The 16,159-nt window shown below is 43.2% G+C and overlaps 1 protein-coding gene across 2 annotated transcripts in view; it reads left to right on the top strand.

The window, feature by feature from the left end:
• The window catches only part of LOC146351298 (glypican-5-like), a 708,665-nt gene that overhangs the window by 537,112 nt on the left and 155,394 nt on the right, over positions 1-16,159 (top strand). The gene's annotated exons all lie outside the window — the stretch shown is intronic.

Genomic DNA, 16,159 nt, shown 5'->3' with positions numbered 1-16,159 from the left:
ATTGTCATGAAAATGATCCACACTAATGCAGAGCTTGGAAACATAATTATCTAAGAATGTGGAATAGAATTAACACGCACTAGAGCATGTCACGAACATTTCCTTCAGCAAACAAGGAAGGTAATTGCTATCTGAGTACAAAGCAATGAGAAACGTTTTGTTCACTGCCATCAAACAATTTGGAAGGAGCCACTGTTTACTCACTTAACCCATCAGAACATGCCTTTTCAAAATGGTGCCATTCAAGGGCTGATGGAGTGAGACAAGCCTCCTGATTGCAGGCACTTCTCATTTCACACTTCCTAGGTCTGATCAAACGGAATGTTCTTGCCCTGTTGATACAAGCCTAAAAGCTTGCAGATGGGGGTGTTTAAGCCGGACAGCTTTATCACAGGTTAGAGCTGATCAGCCGTTATTTCACGGATTTCTCCTAAAAATGGGGTGCCCTCATATCTATAATGCTGCAAACTCCAAGTTGCTGGATGCGTGTGCGGGTGTGATAATTTTCAGGTTAATTTGGTAAGAGCATAGTGCTTAGCAGCTTACTGGTTTGTGGTTTGGTGTTATTGTTTTAATTTTACTTACTTACTTACTTACTTACTACATTTCTATACCACCAAATAGCCAAAGCTCTCTGGGCAGTTTGCAACAGTTAAAACCATAAAATTCAACAACAAGTCAGAAACAGTATTAAAAGTTTAAAACCGCAGTATAAACCCAAGGTAAAAAGCAGCGGACCTAAAAATACACTAACAGATTTAAAACAATAAAAACTGAAGAATTAAAACGCTTGGGAGAATTATTGTTAATAATAATAATAATAATATTTCTGTACTGCCCCATAGCTGAAGATCTCTGGGCAGTTTACAAAGATTAAAAGCCATTAAAATGCATTATACAAAGTGCACAACCATTTACATAGAACTTATAAACAGACAGCACACACAGAGGCAACATATATCTAAAAACAATTTTAAACAATCAACCACAAGACTACTCCAGGACCTGATTAAAACTCATCATATGCTGCCGAATGCCTGAATGAAGAGAAAGGTGTGCTGAAAAGATAACAACATTGGTGCCAATCAGGCCTCACTGGGGAGATCATCCCATAATTGGTCATTCCATAAAATGGTTTTTACGTGGCTCTGAAAAGACTACAATGTAGGTGCCAGGCAAGCCTCTCTGGGTAGGGCATTCCACAAGCAGGGTGCCACCACTGAAAAGGCCCTGTCCTTAGTTTTAATGATTTGTCATAAGCAGGCTTCAGGTCATTCAAGATAAAGTAGGATATACATTTTCAAAATAAGTAAGAGCTCTGCTGGATGAGATGAAAGGTCCATCTAGTCTACAATTCTGTTTTCAACAGACGAAGTAGCCAGTCAAATATCTCTGGGAAGCACACTGCAGGGCATGAAAGCAACTATTGTCTGTCCCCAGGAACTGATAGAGGTATACCACATTTCACCATGGAGATCAATACCACTATTAGTATTTCTATCACACCTTTCTCTTAGGGATGCACAAGCATCTCTGTGCTCCAATAGTGTAGAGGTAAATTCTGAAGTACAGGGGCTCATCATGGCAGTAGGGACAGACAAATCTGTCAGTTTCGCTTTCTCCCACATTTAGAATTTTAAATCTCAAGTTCTTTTTGTTCCAACTATGACAGTATTTGCAAATTTTGGTAATCAAATAGGGAGTAAAACTAAATTCTCACCCGTCTGCCCCTAGGGAGGGGTGAACTCACCCCATCCTGCACTGTGTACCATTCACTGGACTCTCACCGGACACCCAACCTTGCTTGCCACATGCAGCAAGCTGCTGGGCAATCCACAGATGCCTGGCGAGCAGCACGTGGCTGTCTGCTCCCTTGCCAAGCAATGGCCCCTTTACGGCCACCATGTGCATAAATAGTTATTTATGAAAAAGGCCGAGCCACCATTTTTATACAAAATAGCATCTCGATGAGGGAACAGGAGGACGCATGCTTGCCTGACTTGGCATGTGCCAAGTCAGGCGAGCATGGGGATCCACAGACCGGCATCCAAGGGGCCGAGCTGGTGAGAAATCACCAAGCTTCGAGCCCACGCCATCCCTATCTGCACCAGCCACATTCAAATTCAACAGGTACAGCTATTCCCAGCATGGAGAGGACCACGATGTACCTGCCTGCTATGAAGCTGTAAAAGATGAGGAGCCTGTCAGAAAAAAGAGGTGGGAGTCCTAATTCAGCATCACAGATATGACTGAATACACAAGGGTTCAAAACCAGACTATCGCAACCTAAGCACTCAAAGTCCTCTGCCTGGATGGACATCTGTCAATTTTGCATTCTCCCACATTGGATGTGTTTTGTTTTGTTTTCATCTCAAATTATTTACATCCTGAATATGAAGGAATTTGCCATTTTTTGTAAATTCTTATAAAAAATGAACAGAAATAAAATTCGGGCCCATCCCTGGCTTTCATAGTCATGCCCCCAAGGACAATCCATAGCCAAGTCCCCTACAGATCTCCTGCTTTTCTATTAATTTCACTGAAAAGTGATGACACTCTGGTTAAAACCGCCATCATACAACACAGACATCGAAAAACAAACCAAGCAGCCATGAATAAAATCTCGGAATTAAGTTTATGGAGCATGAGTGCAATCCTCTGCATAGTTACCTGGGTGTAATTAATTAAAAATGCAAACGACCTTGCAAAAAAAAGTTGCCATTTAAACTGCCAGCACAGCCTTCCCATCCTGGTACCCTCCACATGTTCTGGATTTCAACTTGCATCTGCCCCAGCCAGTATGCCAATGGGCAGGAATGCTGGGAGTGGTAGTCCAAAACATCTGGAGGGCACCAGGTGGAGGAAAGCTGCAGTAAGCAGTTCCAAAATAAGACCTAGCACAAACTAGTCTGAAACAAACCTTTCTGATTTCCTCAGTCAGAAATATGAAATTGTCTTATGCTAAGGCAGATCACCGGTCAGTCTAGCCCAGTATTGCCTTCTCTGCCTAGCAGCGACTCTTCAAGTTCTCAGGCAGAGGTTGTGCTGTTTCTCAAGACTCTCCTGACTCTCTCAGCTGGGCTGGTGGCTCTGCATTTTGGATAGCTCCTTTAGAGTCCTGTCTGGTTCTGACTGAAACCCAGAGCAGATTCACCACCCCACTGATATTGGAGCCACCAGCCTCCACTGCTGGAAATGCTGAGAACTGAACCTAGGATCTTTTGCATGCAAGGGATGTTCTCCACCATGTAGAACACAGTGAGGGAGGGACACCCTACCCCTACCTGGTGGACAGCTTCTCCCATAGGCCTCAGCCAGCAAGGTCAGTGGCTGGGAATGTTGAGATTTGTAGTCCAAAATGTCTGGAGGGCACCAGGTTGGAGCAGACTGGTGTAGTTTCTACTTGGGTTCACTTGTCTCTCTGAGAGAGTCCTTGGCTTTCCTAAAAATAATAGCACCTGGAAGCAAAATGTTTCTTGCATTTCTCTCCTGCATGACTGTACATTCACAGAACCAGTGCACAGTATCAGGACCATAATACACTTGTTCTGAAAGACCTGCACTGGTTGCCAGTTACTATCCGGGTGTAATTCAAGGTATTGGTTTTCACTTTGGCTTAGAACCTGGCTATCTAAGGGAACACCTGTCTCACTTTGAACCTGTTTTGCTATTAATATCTGTAGGAGAGGGCCTTTGGAAGGCACCATTACCCACAGAGGCCTGTTTGTTGAGCATGCATGAAAGGGCTGCCTCCTGTGTTGCCCCCAAACTATGGAATATGCTCCCTCAGGAACTATGATTGGTGCCCCACTCTCTTGGCCTTAAAAAAGGTTGTAAAGCCTTTCAAAATGTGTCATTTTAATGTTTTAATGTTTTAACAGTTTTGCATTTTATTGTTTTAAGTTGTTCACCACCTTGATGGCTTTTTAGCAGATAAGGTGGTATATAAATGTAACTAAATAAGCAAATAAATACATAAATATTCATGCCTTAGAGAAAGCTTCTTGTTTGATGCTCTACTGCGATCCCTAAGATTTACCAAGAATGTATGGTTAACATTCCATCTGTGTTGTTGTTGTTCAGTCGTTTCACCGTCTGCGGTGATCTTGGAGCCCAAGAAAATAAAATCTGTCACTGCTTCCATTTCTTCCCCTTCTCTATGCCAGGAAGTGATGGGGCCAGATGCCATGATCTTCGTTTTTTTAATGTTGAGTTTCAAACCAGCTTTTGCACTCTCCACTTTCACCCTCAACAAGAGGCTCTTTAGATCCTCTTCGCTTTCTGCCATTAGGGTGGTATCGTCTGCGTATCTGAGGTTGTTGATCATTCTCCCGGCAATCTTAATTCCAACCTGTGATTTATCTAACCCAGCGTTTCTCATGATGTACTCTGCATATAAATTAAATAAGCAAGGCGACAGTATACAGCCTTGTCCTACTCCTTTCCCAATTTTGAACCAATCTGTTGTTCCATGTCTGGTTCTTACTGTTGCTTCTTGACCCTCATAAGTCAACGAGCTTCTTGACCCTCATAAGTCAACCCTCGAGGGTCAACCCTCGACCCACCTCCATCTGTGAGACCAACCCAAATCACACCCATGAGTCGTGATGATCCAGCTTTATGAAGCTTTATGAAGTTGTGATGTGCACACATAACTCCCTACAAGAAGGAGCTTTCACATTCCCTTCAATGCCATAGAGTTCTCTAACAAGTAGAAAGAAGACACCTATATGGAGCATTCCCGTAACTGCAGAAAATGGGATAGCCCTCACTGATGCAGATTTCTGTATGTACCCTGCAACACTCGATTAGAGATACAATGGCTGCTCTACTTGATCTGAAAGTCTGCAAAATAAATTAATAAATCCCAACCCTAGACATCTTTCAAATGTTCATTGGCTCACATCCATAACAAATTTCTATAATGGGTCTAAAGCTCTTGTACAGTTTTTGCTCATAGCAAGACCCAGAGAATGCATATTCCCTTTCCTTTCCCATAAGACAATATATAAAGTTGAATACATGTCGGCTAAAAGTCATCTTGAAATATTTAATTCTATTAATATAATGCTGATAATATTGCCTATGTGCTCCCAAAGCACATCCTTTTAAAATATCCATCTGCTACATAAAAATTGCAGACTAAAATATAGTTATAGCAATCCTGTAGGCACTAAAGCTAGCATAGATGAAAATGTAACTTTTATTTGATCCCTTGCTCCTCAGAAATATTCACATTACAAGTATAGAGCCTCTGAACTGAAAGACTTGAAAGTCTAGAAGATTATGGAAAAGATTAACAGCCAGATCGTATGTATGTTCATTCAGATGTAAGTCCCTGCAGAGTTCAGTGGGCCTGCCTTCCTAGTAAGCACACTTAGGATTGAAACAATGACATAAAAAAGAATAGATGAGGAATGAAATGAATGAAGAAGGCACACCATGAATTTTACTGAGAACGTTTGTTCAAAGTACAATTTCAGCTTAAAAAACTGAAAATAGGAAAAAGAAATCCATATGGTTTAGAGATTATTATTTAACAGCATTAGAAGACTGTGTCCTTTAGATCAGATGTACAGAACCTCTTTCAGCCCACAGGCCAAATTCCATTTTGGAGAAGATCTCGGGGACCACATTCCAGTGGTGGGCGAGGCCAAAGGAAAAAGGGGTGGGGCAAAATACCAAACATATCCGCATATTTCAGCTTAAAGCTCTTATTTATTTATTTATTTATTAAATTTATTAATCACCCATCTGGCTGGTCACCCAGCCACTCTGGGCAATGTACAAGTATATAATAAAACAGTTTTAAACAATAAAATTTTACAGTAAAAACAGTTTCTAAAATACCCTAACCCACCCCAAATGCTTGCCTGAACAACCACATTTTTAATGCATGGCAGAAGCTCATTAAAGAGGGGGCACAGCAGAGTTCCCTAGGGAAGGAGTTCCCCAGAGTGGGGGCCACCACAGAAAAGGCCCTCTCCCTCATCCCCACCAATCTAGCTGTCCTGGCTGATTGGACAGTGAGAAGGCCATCCAAGGCTGATCTTGTTAAGCGGCCTGTCTGGTATTGCTGGAGGCACTCCTTAAGATAGAGTTCTAACTGCAGTAACTAGGAGAGGCATTTCAACCTTTTAGAATGAGGTGGAAGCGGCACAAAGATGAGAAAACATGAAATGATTGATGGCTGGGCAAAAAGGGGTGGTGCCAGAGAAGGGGCAGGGCTCTCTGGGAACACCAGAGGGCCAGAGTAGGACCCTAGGAGGGCCAAATTTTGGCCCCCAGGCTGGAGAATCTGTACTCCTGCTTTAGATAATGTCAATAAATTTTATTTGACCTATTATTTATTTGACCTATTATTAACATATCTGATGGGTAAAATATTACCCATTTAGACATCAGAGCCATTAGTGGATCTCCTGAAATTAGTACTCACACACAGAGCGCAAGCTTAATTTCAGAAGAGTGAGGAGAAAGCTCATGCTTCTTCAGGAAGAAATGGCTTGCACTCATGAAGTATGAGCCCATTTAAAGCCCTAAGTGACTCGGGACCTCAATATTTCAGGGAGCACCTCCCCCTAAAGAAGCCTGCCCAAGGATTGAGATCTCTTGGAGGAGCCCTCCTCTGCATCCCACCAGTGTGAGACATATACTGTGGTGGCACATGGAAGAGGCCCTTCTCTGCTGTGGCACCCCGGTTGTGGAAGGCCCTCCCCTTGGAGGCCCAATTGGTGCAGACATTGGTTTCATTTTGGCACCAAGTTAAAACATGGCTTTTTACCAAAGCCTTTGAGGGCTAAATGCATTCTCTAAAGGATCACACTGTTTTAACTGTTTTATTGTTTTAAATTTTAAATTGCTATTAGCTTGCTTAATGGTTTAGTATGTTTTAGCTGTTAAAATTATTTAATGTTTTATACAGTCTAAATTGATTTTATGCCGGCTCTGTACTTGTAATGTAAATATTTCTGAGAAGTAAGGCATAAAATAAAAGTTACATTTTCATCTATGCCAGCTTTAGTGCCTGCAGGATTGCTATAACTATATTTTAGTCTGGAATTTTTATGTAGCAGATTGTTATTTTACAAGGATGTGCTTTGGGAGCGCATAGGCAATATAATCAGCATTATAGTAATAGAAATAAATCTGTATGCCGCCCTGAGATCCTAATGTTAATGGGTCAGGATATAAATGAATAAATGAGTGAGTGAGTAAGCGAGCGAGTATGCTGAAGAGAGCACCGTCTATGTATGTGTAGGGATGTACAAAAGTCACTTACCTTGAATGAAATTTGATTCGCAGTGGGGGGGAGGTGCTCCATTCCTCCCCCCGAAATTTGGGGGGGAGGCGCTCCGTCCCTCCCCCCCCCAAATTCTGGCTGGGGGGAAGGCGCTCCATCCCTCCACCCCCGAATCCTGGCCGGCCGGGCCGCAAATGGCGGCGGCAGTAGCTGCCGCCATTTGCATCCCTGCAGTCAGCCGTGGTAGGCTACGTAAATGTTTACGTAGCCTATCACGGCTGAGTAAAAAAAAAAAAAACGCCCGTACACGGTACACCCATGGGCACCGCCATTTGCATACGCGCGGTTTTTTGTTGTTTTTTTACTCAGCCGTGATAGGCTACATAAACATTTACGTAGCCTATCACGGTATTTTTTAAAAATCTAGCTGTGATAGGCTATGTAAATCTTTACATAGCCTATCATGTTTTTTTGTTGTTTTTTTAATTGGAAATGGTGGTGGCGGCGGCAGCCGGTCGGAAGACCAGCCGCCGCCACCACCAAACCGCCACCGGAGCCACCGCCGCCAGGAGGATTCGCCCAAGGTGAGTCCCGTCCCAGGGGGGGCGGGGGGCAGACCGTTTTGCCACCAATTTTGGGGGGCCAAATGCGCTGGCATTCGGCCTCCCCGAGATTCATGGTGAAATTCTCTGACATCCCTATGTATGTGGTACTGAAACATCATCACTATAGTGATGGAGAAGAGCACTCACACCTCCATTGAACACCTGAACTGGGACCATACTGGCTTGCTATGCCTAAAGCATCATCCTTTGGTCACACCACCAGCTTCTGTGTGATAACAGAAAACCTGAAAGAGGCCTCTACATATGAACAGGGTGCCACATGAAAGCTAAGACTCCCCTCGCAGTCTTTGTAGAAACTTAACAGGGAGGGGGCAGACAATTCTTGCTTGTTTTCATTTTTACAATGATTGCCAAAAGGAATTCAAATGCAAACACTTGCAACTATTCATGCTGCAGGTTACCACAGCAAACAAGTTATGAGGCATTATGGAAAGCAATTGCCATAAAGAATTCAGGTCTCCATATTCCAAGCACACATCAATAGTTGGCTCCAAATCAAACATGTTCCTTATAAGGCAAGTGTACCATAGTGGAGAGAATGTTGGACTGTGGAGACCTGAGTTCAAATCTCTACTCAGACCCAAGTCAGTCCCCAAGTCTGGGCTTGATCGATGAAGTTTCTCTTCTGTCTTGTGAAACAGGCACTGCATCTGGACATGCTTCTATATCCAGCAGGGGGAATATAAGGTTAAAAAAAACTAAAGCTACAGGCTCTGGCTGTTTAGTAATTGTATGGCCTTTCTTAGAAGGATAGACAATAAACTTTCACTGACAGTTCTGGCAAACTCCCGGCTCTTCTTCCATATCAGTGTTTTTCACTTACGATCCTACTGTGTTGGTTGATATACCCGCCCCCTTTGAGATCTCCGAGGTCACTGGCTTTTACTGAGAGGGGTACACTGGGCTTTGATCTAGACATAAACATGCACAACAAGGTTTTGCTTGCGAGTAGCCTGTGACGGCAAACAGGGATGCATGTCTGCAGCATTCCATGCAGCAAACTGGATTTGCATTGGATGCCTTGCATTGCATCTGATCTGCACCTACAGCTCTTGATCCAATAAGATCGGTGTGTGGAAGCTTTTATGAAATGGCTGAGTTCTTGCAAAGCTTGCTTTTCCCAATAAGAAATCACAGTGGAGAAAGAGAAACACTTTGTAACACTGAAGGTGAATGAAGCTGATCAGAGCAAAAGCAAGCTTCAGGTTGGCAGGTAAAATCTGGTAGACAATGGTGTGGCAGCAAATTCTGAAGTGCAGGCATTCACCATGACAGTCCCCGCAGCCATGCCCCCAAGGAAGGTCCAAAATTACATGTTGCTGTGTTGATCCATACCAGGAAACAAGTTCTAGCAGTTTTCATCTCCACTAGGAGCAGGTCTTTTGCAAACCTAATGGGTCTTAACTGTCCATTCAAGACCAAGCCAGCTCAAAATTCTTTGCATTAAAACAGAGATAGCTCACAACAATATATTGTTGCTGGGAAAATCCACCCCTGGCAGTGGAATCCTCGAGGGGGGGAGGCGATCCGGTCCTCCCCCCCAGAATCCTCGACGGTCGGCTCCGCTCCGCAGCCAGGCCGCAGAGCAGCAGGCCAGGGCCGTCCGCAGCCGGATTTCCGGCCACAGATGGCCTGGTGCGGACGCAAATGGCACCCGTAGCGGCCGCCATTTGCGTCCAGCTAGACAGCCGTGATAGGCTACGTAAGAATTTACATAGCCTATCACAGCTAACATAAAAAACACAAAAAACACACACAGTGTACGCAAATGGCGGCAGCTACGGCGGCTGCCATTTGCATTCCCTATTTCTTACTGACTTATCTTACGTAAATATTTACCTAAGATAAAACGGCGAAAAAAAGGGGAACGCAAATAGCGTAGTGGACGCTATTTGCATTCCTTTATTTTTCGCCATTCCGGCCTACGTAAATATTCTAAAGAATCCGGCCTCATTGGAATCCGTGGCAGAATTCTCCGCCATCCCTAGCTCCACTACACCTCTGGTGGTAGAAGCAAAGATCAACTGTTTGCAGTCCAAGCAGGTATTGTTGGCACAACTAGTAAAGCATTTCCACAGTGTGAGCTAGTTATTAGAATGTTCTAATAATAATAATAGTAATAATAAGCTCCAGAACCTTATCAGGACAGGTTGTGGTGGTCAGACCCAACTGGTTTACTTTTTCTGAAACTGTGTAGAAAAAAGGCTGGACAATTACATTCAGGGAAAGAGCCTGTGCTCAGTTATCACGGGATGCACACAAAAGTAAGTGAGCTAGTGAATCTCATTTAGACTGCCATCCTATGTGCAATGACGTGAAAGTACTTCTCATTGGATTCAGTAGGATTTACTTCTGAGGAAACATGGTGAAAAAGAGGCTCTCATCTTGAACCAAAAAGGAGCCTCAAGTACTTCATTGAAAGTTAATCACTTTCAGTGGCAAACCTTTGTTAGAGACCTGTACTTAATTATGCATTGCCTGTTTAAAGCAGAAACACATATTCACTGTAAGGCATCAGAACACTGATTGTAGATAATTTTTCTTTGATTCTGTGCAGCAAATTTCCTGCTTCAGCAGAGGGTTGGACTAAATGACCTTTGAGGTTCCTTCTAACTCTATGACTCAGTGGTCTTACAACCAAGACACAACAGAAATCTGTGAGACAACTGAGCAATGCTTCATCATGTACAGAAAGGTTTTAAGAAGCAATTTTGTTCTACCATGTCTGCATGACATCAGGCTTTCAGATAATGAATAATAGCAATGATGAACATCAAGCTGCTTGTTTAAAAATAAAATTGAACTACAATTGGATATTGTCTTATTGGCACAAATCATTCCTCTGACACCCATAAATGAAATAATCTGTAGAGAGTGTGACACCATGAGCTTTTTAAAATAGGGCTGAATAATTACCCAGTGTTTCTCCAAAAGAAAGGAACATTTGTTGATGATGCATGCCTTTGTTACCTCCCATAAAAGATTGTCATGACTCATGATGTGTAATGCAAATATATGTCAAGGGATTCAGTATGTATCAAATCTTGCCACCTACCTCCTCCATTGTTCAAATGCTGTAAGCACAAGAAATTCATTGTCCAGTTTTTCCAGTGGCCATCATTACCCTGCTTTCAGAGAGATTTTAACACAGTTAATGGGTCACATCAGTGCTTCTTATTAATACTCTAATACAAAATGAACAGAATAATTGGTAAGAAAAAAGTCTCTTTTCTGATGGAGAAAAAGGAAATGTGAAAAACAGACATTATGGGAAAAACTGATCATCCTTTTTAAATTCATACTATGCATCCCGTAAGTGAACCAGAGCTGCTGTACAATATGAACATTTCAAACCATTCAAAAGGAAGGCGCCCCGAGCAGAATTATTATTGTTGTAAGTGCTTCTACAAAGGGAAAATAGACTAAACGTTCAAAGCTCAACTATTTCAGTAATATCTATCTATCCGTTTTACCAGTGGAGGCCTTGAAAAGCAAACAGCAGCTTCAAAGAGGTCATTTTTGTCAGAACCATGGCAGGAACAGAGAGAGAGAAAAGGTTAAACTTCCCCTTTGCATCCACCAGGGCAGCTTAGGCTTTTCTGTGCTGCTATTTACACAACAAAACGTGCACATGCATTCGCACAATTAGCCTTTTAGTTTGGCCCTGAGATGATATCACACTATGATTATGATAGTGAGAACCAATGAAGTCATTCAAGAGTGAGGTCTATTAGTCATATGAGTTATCTGATCTCAGCCAATCAGGACTCATATAGTATATGGAAAGATTTCACAACTGTATGGAGCCAGGCAGATTTTGCTGTGATGATGACAGGGTAAATGAAATCAAGACTGAGGACTATCCTTCCAGGATCAGTTACCTCATCATCTTTATCATCATCATTTAATAGACTTATATACTGCTGATTATATTTTAAAATATTTCTAAGTAGTTTACAAGAAAATTAAATACATTAAAATGCATGAGATACATTAAAATAGAATTAAAATACATAATACATAATAATTGCTAAAACATGAGTGATCCCAGCCAATCAGGGAGCATGTCATGAATGGAACAATGTAATGACACTGTATATCCAGTCAGATACAGCTGTTTGATTACATCACTAAGGACAAATGGAGTTGAGAGAAGGTAAGAAAAGGCATTGTAAAAGAACAAGCGAACATATTCTTCGGCATTGTCAAAAAATAGTCAGGAGAGTAGTGCACTTTTTGATGCTGCAGAAAGTGTTCCCCCATTGCATTGAACAGTTTTGTCTTAGCCCTAAAAATAATACTGAGTATAACAATTACACTTAAGCAGTGAATTCTGGCACAGTCTGGGAAAAACATATACAGTAATTCCTCTACATGACAGTGATAGAAAGAAGGTGAGCTGTATAAATGCAAGGGAAAATAAGATAATAGGGGCATATAGCTAGGGAACTGGGATTGTAACAAGTCCCACTACCCATACCCTGTTAGGCCTCATCTATCACAGCTTCTCTTAGCTCCACCCACCCAACTTCCTCCTGTCAGTTTGACCTCAGCCCTACCCATGATGGAAGTTCCTCCTATTAGCTAGGATAGATAAATGGAACTTCTGTGTTCAAAACCAGAATTTATCTAAATACAAGATGCTTGTATGGGCTATTGCTTTCATGACTTGCTCTTAAACTTTCCAGAGACATTTGGTGGCCACTGTTGGAATGCTGGACTAGATGGAGATGAGTGAATTGCCCAAAGTCACAAATTTAGTCCATGGCAGCAATGGAGCCTACTACGCACCCAAGCCACTACATTGCCTTCACATTTGCTGCTGCACCACAACATCCATTTTTAGAAAAGGCAAGCCAGTGAAACTGAGAGATGAGTGACTTGCCCAAGGTCTCAAACTGAGTCGGAGGCAAATACTGAAACCTGCAAATTAATTCTTCTGTTAATTTCCCCCCAAACATTCAAATCCTATACAGATCCCTCTCAAAATTCATTTCCCATCTGATCCCCCCAAACCAATTCTGCTTCAGTGAATTTACCACCAGATGCCCTCCTCAACATTCTATTCCCCTTCAATTAATTTATCCCAGTCATTTCTTCTCTGCCCACCTATTAGAGTGGCCACTTATGCATCACTTAAAAAGAGGATAAAAGAGGATATCAATTTGTATAACATTTGCACGTCCTAATTCAAATCTAGAACTAATTGCTATAATTTATTTTTTGAATTAATCTTCTATTGTGAATTTTTACAAAACAAAACAAACTGAAAACATTACAAAACCTTAAAAAAAAGAACAAAATAAAACAAAAATTCAACAACATGTTCAAAATCCTCAGTTTTTAACGTTAAAATATTCGGGGGGGAAGTGGGGGGGAAACGGTTACACATAAACTTCAATAAAAGCAGACCAAATATCCGCATATAAGTCCATTTGCTAGGGATGTACGAAAGTCACTTACCTTTTACGAAATTTGATTTGCGGTGGGGGGGAGGCGCTCCGTCCCTCCCCCCGAAATTCTGGCCGGAGGGGAGGCATCCTGTCCCTCCCCCCTGAAATTCTGGCCGGGGGGAGGTGCCCCTTCCCTCCCTCCTGAAATTCTGGCCGGGAGGGAGGCGCCCCGTCCCTCCCACCGCGAATCCTGCCAGCCAGGTCTGCAAATGGCAGCGGCCGTAGCCGCCGCCGTTTGCGTCCCTGCAGTCAGCCGTGATAGGCTACGTAAATGTTTACGTAGCCTATCACGGCTGAGTTTAAAAAAAAAAACCCGCGCGTATGCAAATGGCGGCGCCGATGGGCGCCACCATTTGCATTCCTTATTTTGGCACGTGTAGTCTGTGTAAACATTTACGTAGACTACGGCGAAAATAAGGGGAACGCTATTTGCGTTCCCCTTATTTTCGCCATAGTCTACGTAAATGTTTACGTAGACTACACGTGCCAAAATAAGGAATGCAAATGGCGGCGCCCATCGGCGCCGCCATTTGCATATGCACGGTTTTTGGTTTTTGGTTTTTACTCAGCCGTGATAGGCTACGTAAACATTTATGTAGCCTATCACGGTATTTTTAAAAAATCTAGCCGTGATAGGCTACGTAAATCTTTACGTAGCCTATCACATATGTTTGGGGTTTTTTTTAACTTGGCAATGGCGACGGCGGCAGCTGGTCAGAAGACCAGCCGCCACCGCTGCCGCGCCGCCGCCGCTGCCAGGGAGATTCGCCCAAGGTAAGTCCCGTCCCAGGGGGGTGGCGGGGGGGTGGCAGACCATTTCGCCACCAATTTCGGGGGGCCGAATGTGCTGGCATTCAGCCTCCCCGAGATTCGTGGCGAAATTCTCTGATATCCCTATTTGCAAGTTACGCCTATATATCACTCTTTCAAACGTTGGTAGTGTTGTTAAGTCTTCAGTCCATTGCGTTATAGGCGGTGAGCTTTTATCCTTCCAATATCATAATATCAGTCTTTTAGCAACCAAAAGGGTGCAAAAAATCCATTTACATGACTGTGTGTTACATTCCAAGAAGCACATAAGTAGCTTAAAAGAACATTTACATCAGTAAATATTAAAGAGCTTTCCAGTTAGGGATGTACGAATCCCCTGCCTGCCAGTCTGGGGGGGGGGATCCGCGGGGGGGAGGCGATCCGTTTCTCCTCCTGGAGTCCTTTTTGGCTGGCTCCACGGCATGGCAGCCATATCGCTGGCAATCCAGAGCCGGAGGATCCAGCCGAAGAGGATTCCGTGCGGAGGCAGGGTTAAGTCTTCCATTCTACCATAGAGTCCGGCGGCCCAGATTCTTTAGAATCCAGCCTCATTGGAGTCCGTGGCGGAATTCTCCGCTGTCCCTATTTCCAATACAAAATTTATCTGTACAATAACTTCCTCCCAAAAGGAGGCAGCCATTGGGCATTTCCAAAACATATGAATAAGAGAAGCATTGACTGCATCACACCTCCAACAATTAGCCGAATTTGACAAGCCTTTATTAAAAATATATTTTTTAGAATTGCTATCATTTGAATCAGAATACAATGCATCTCACTGGAGTGCGGAAAACTGACTGGGGGCCTATCTACATTGCACCCGCCATCGCAATGAATTCGGTGTCCTGTCAGGTTAAACGCTCTCACATTAAAACGTGATTATCCACACTCAGCCACCCTGCTTAGCAGCACCATCCAGGTGCTCGCTGTTGATGGGTAACTTCAAGGCCCCTTCTGCTCCCCCTTGTTATGATTCTTTGACTTTAAACCAGACTTAGAATGGACAACTCCAGACTTAGAATGGACAAATCATCAAATAGAGGACACTTTCAGATAGAGGACTGTCTTCTGTAAAGTAGGACACCTGGCCACCCTCCTACCTAATGTTTAAAATTCCTGTTGTTCCCCTTTTTTCCTCTGCCCAACATACATTGCTTCGGTGCAGCCTGATCCTCATTTCTTCCACCTCCAGCTTAAGCAGGCAGGACTCTGTAACAAAGCCCAAAGACCAGCTATGGTCCAATCAGCAGCCACCTCCCAGAGTCCTGATAGCTCACCTGCTTCATTCCTCCTCCCCCACCATGCCACAGCACAAGCAGGACAACACAAATCTAGATTGATTGATTGATTTGATTTGTACCCTCCCTTTCTACCAAAAATGGCACTCGAGGCAGCTTACAATCACTAATAAAACATGATAAAAACAATAATAGACAAATACATTAAAGCTCAATGAAAAACACAACACTAACAGAGTAAAAACAGCATCCAGCTGTATGTGCAGGCAGGGGCAAATCCTGTGTTGCCTTTTTCCACGGCTGTATCCTGCACCAGCACTAGCAGCAGAGCTTTGGGGCCTTAGGTCCAGACCCATTCTTGAGAGGAATAATGAAGTATAAATATAATGCATACTGGGGGGCTTTCGGTGTGTCTTTGCCCTCCTGTTGGTGGTTCAGTATGCTGGGAAAGTGCCCTGGGAAAGGAGCCATAACTGCAACTAACCTTATGCCTGGGATTTTCTTGCTACGTTCTTTTCCACCATGTGTCTGCCTCGGCCAACACACTTGCCAAATTCTGGAGAGTGGGGAGGAAGAGGAAGCACTTGGAAGAAATAGCCAGACACACAATGTAACGCTGTTTAAAGCTGGGAAGCATGACAGTTGGTAACCAACTGACATCCTCAGCAGCCAGTGAAGCTTCAAATAAAGAAATACATTAGTGGTGAAAGAGGCCATAAAGTGAAAGACTGATGCTGGAGAAGAAGAAGGGGAGATGAGATTTCCCTGCCCCAGATGTGTGTCCAGGAA

Source organism: Heloderma suspectum, chromosome 3 (assembly GCF_057233095.1).
Source record: "Heloderma suspectum isolate Gila_16-S chromosome 3, 16-S_ref, whole genome shotgun sequence".
Taxonomy (NCBI): Eukaryota; Metazoa; Chordata; class Lepidosauria; order Squamata; family Helodermatidae; genus Heloderma; species Heloderma suspectum.
The sequence above is the reverse complement of the archived record's forward strand: the minus strand, read 5'-3'. Positions and strand labels throughout refer to the sequence as shown.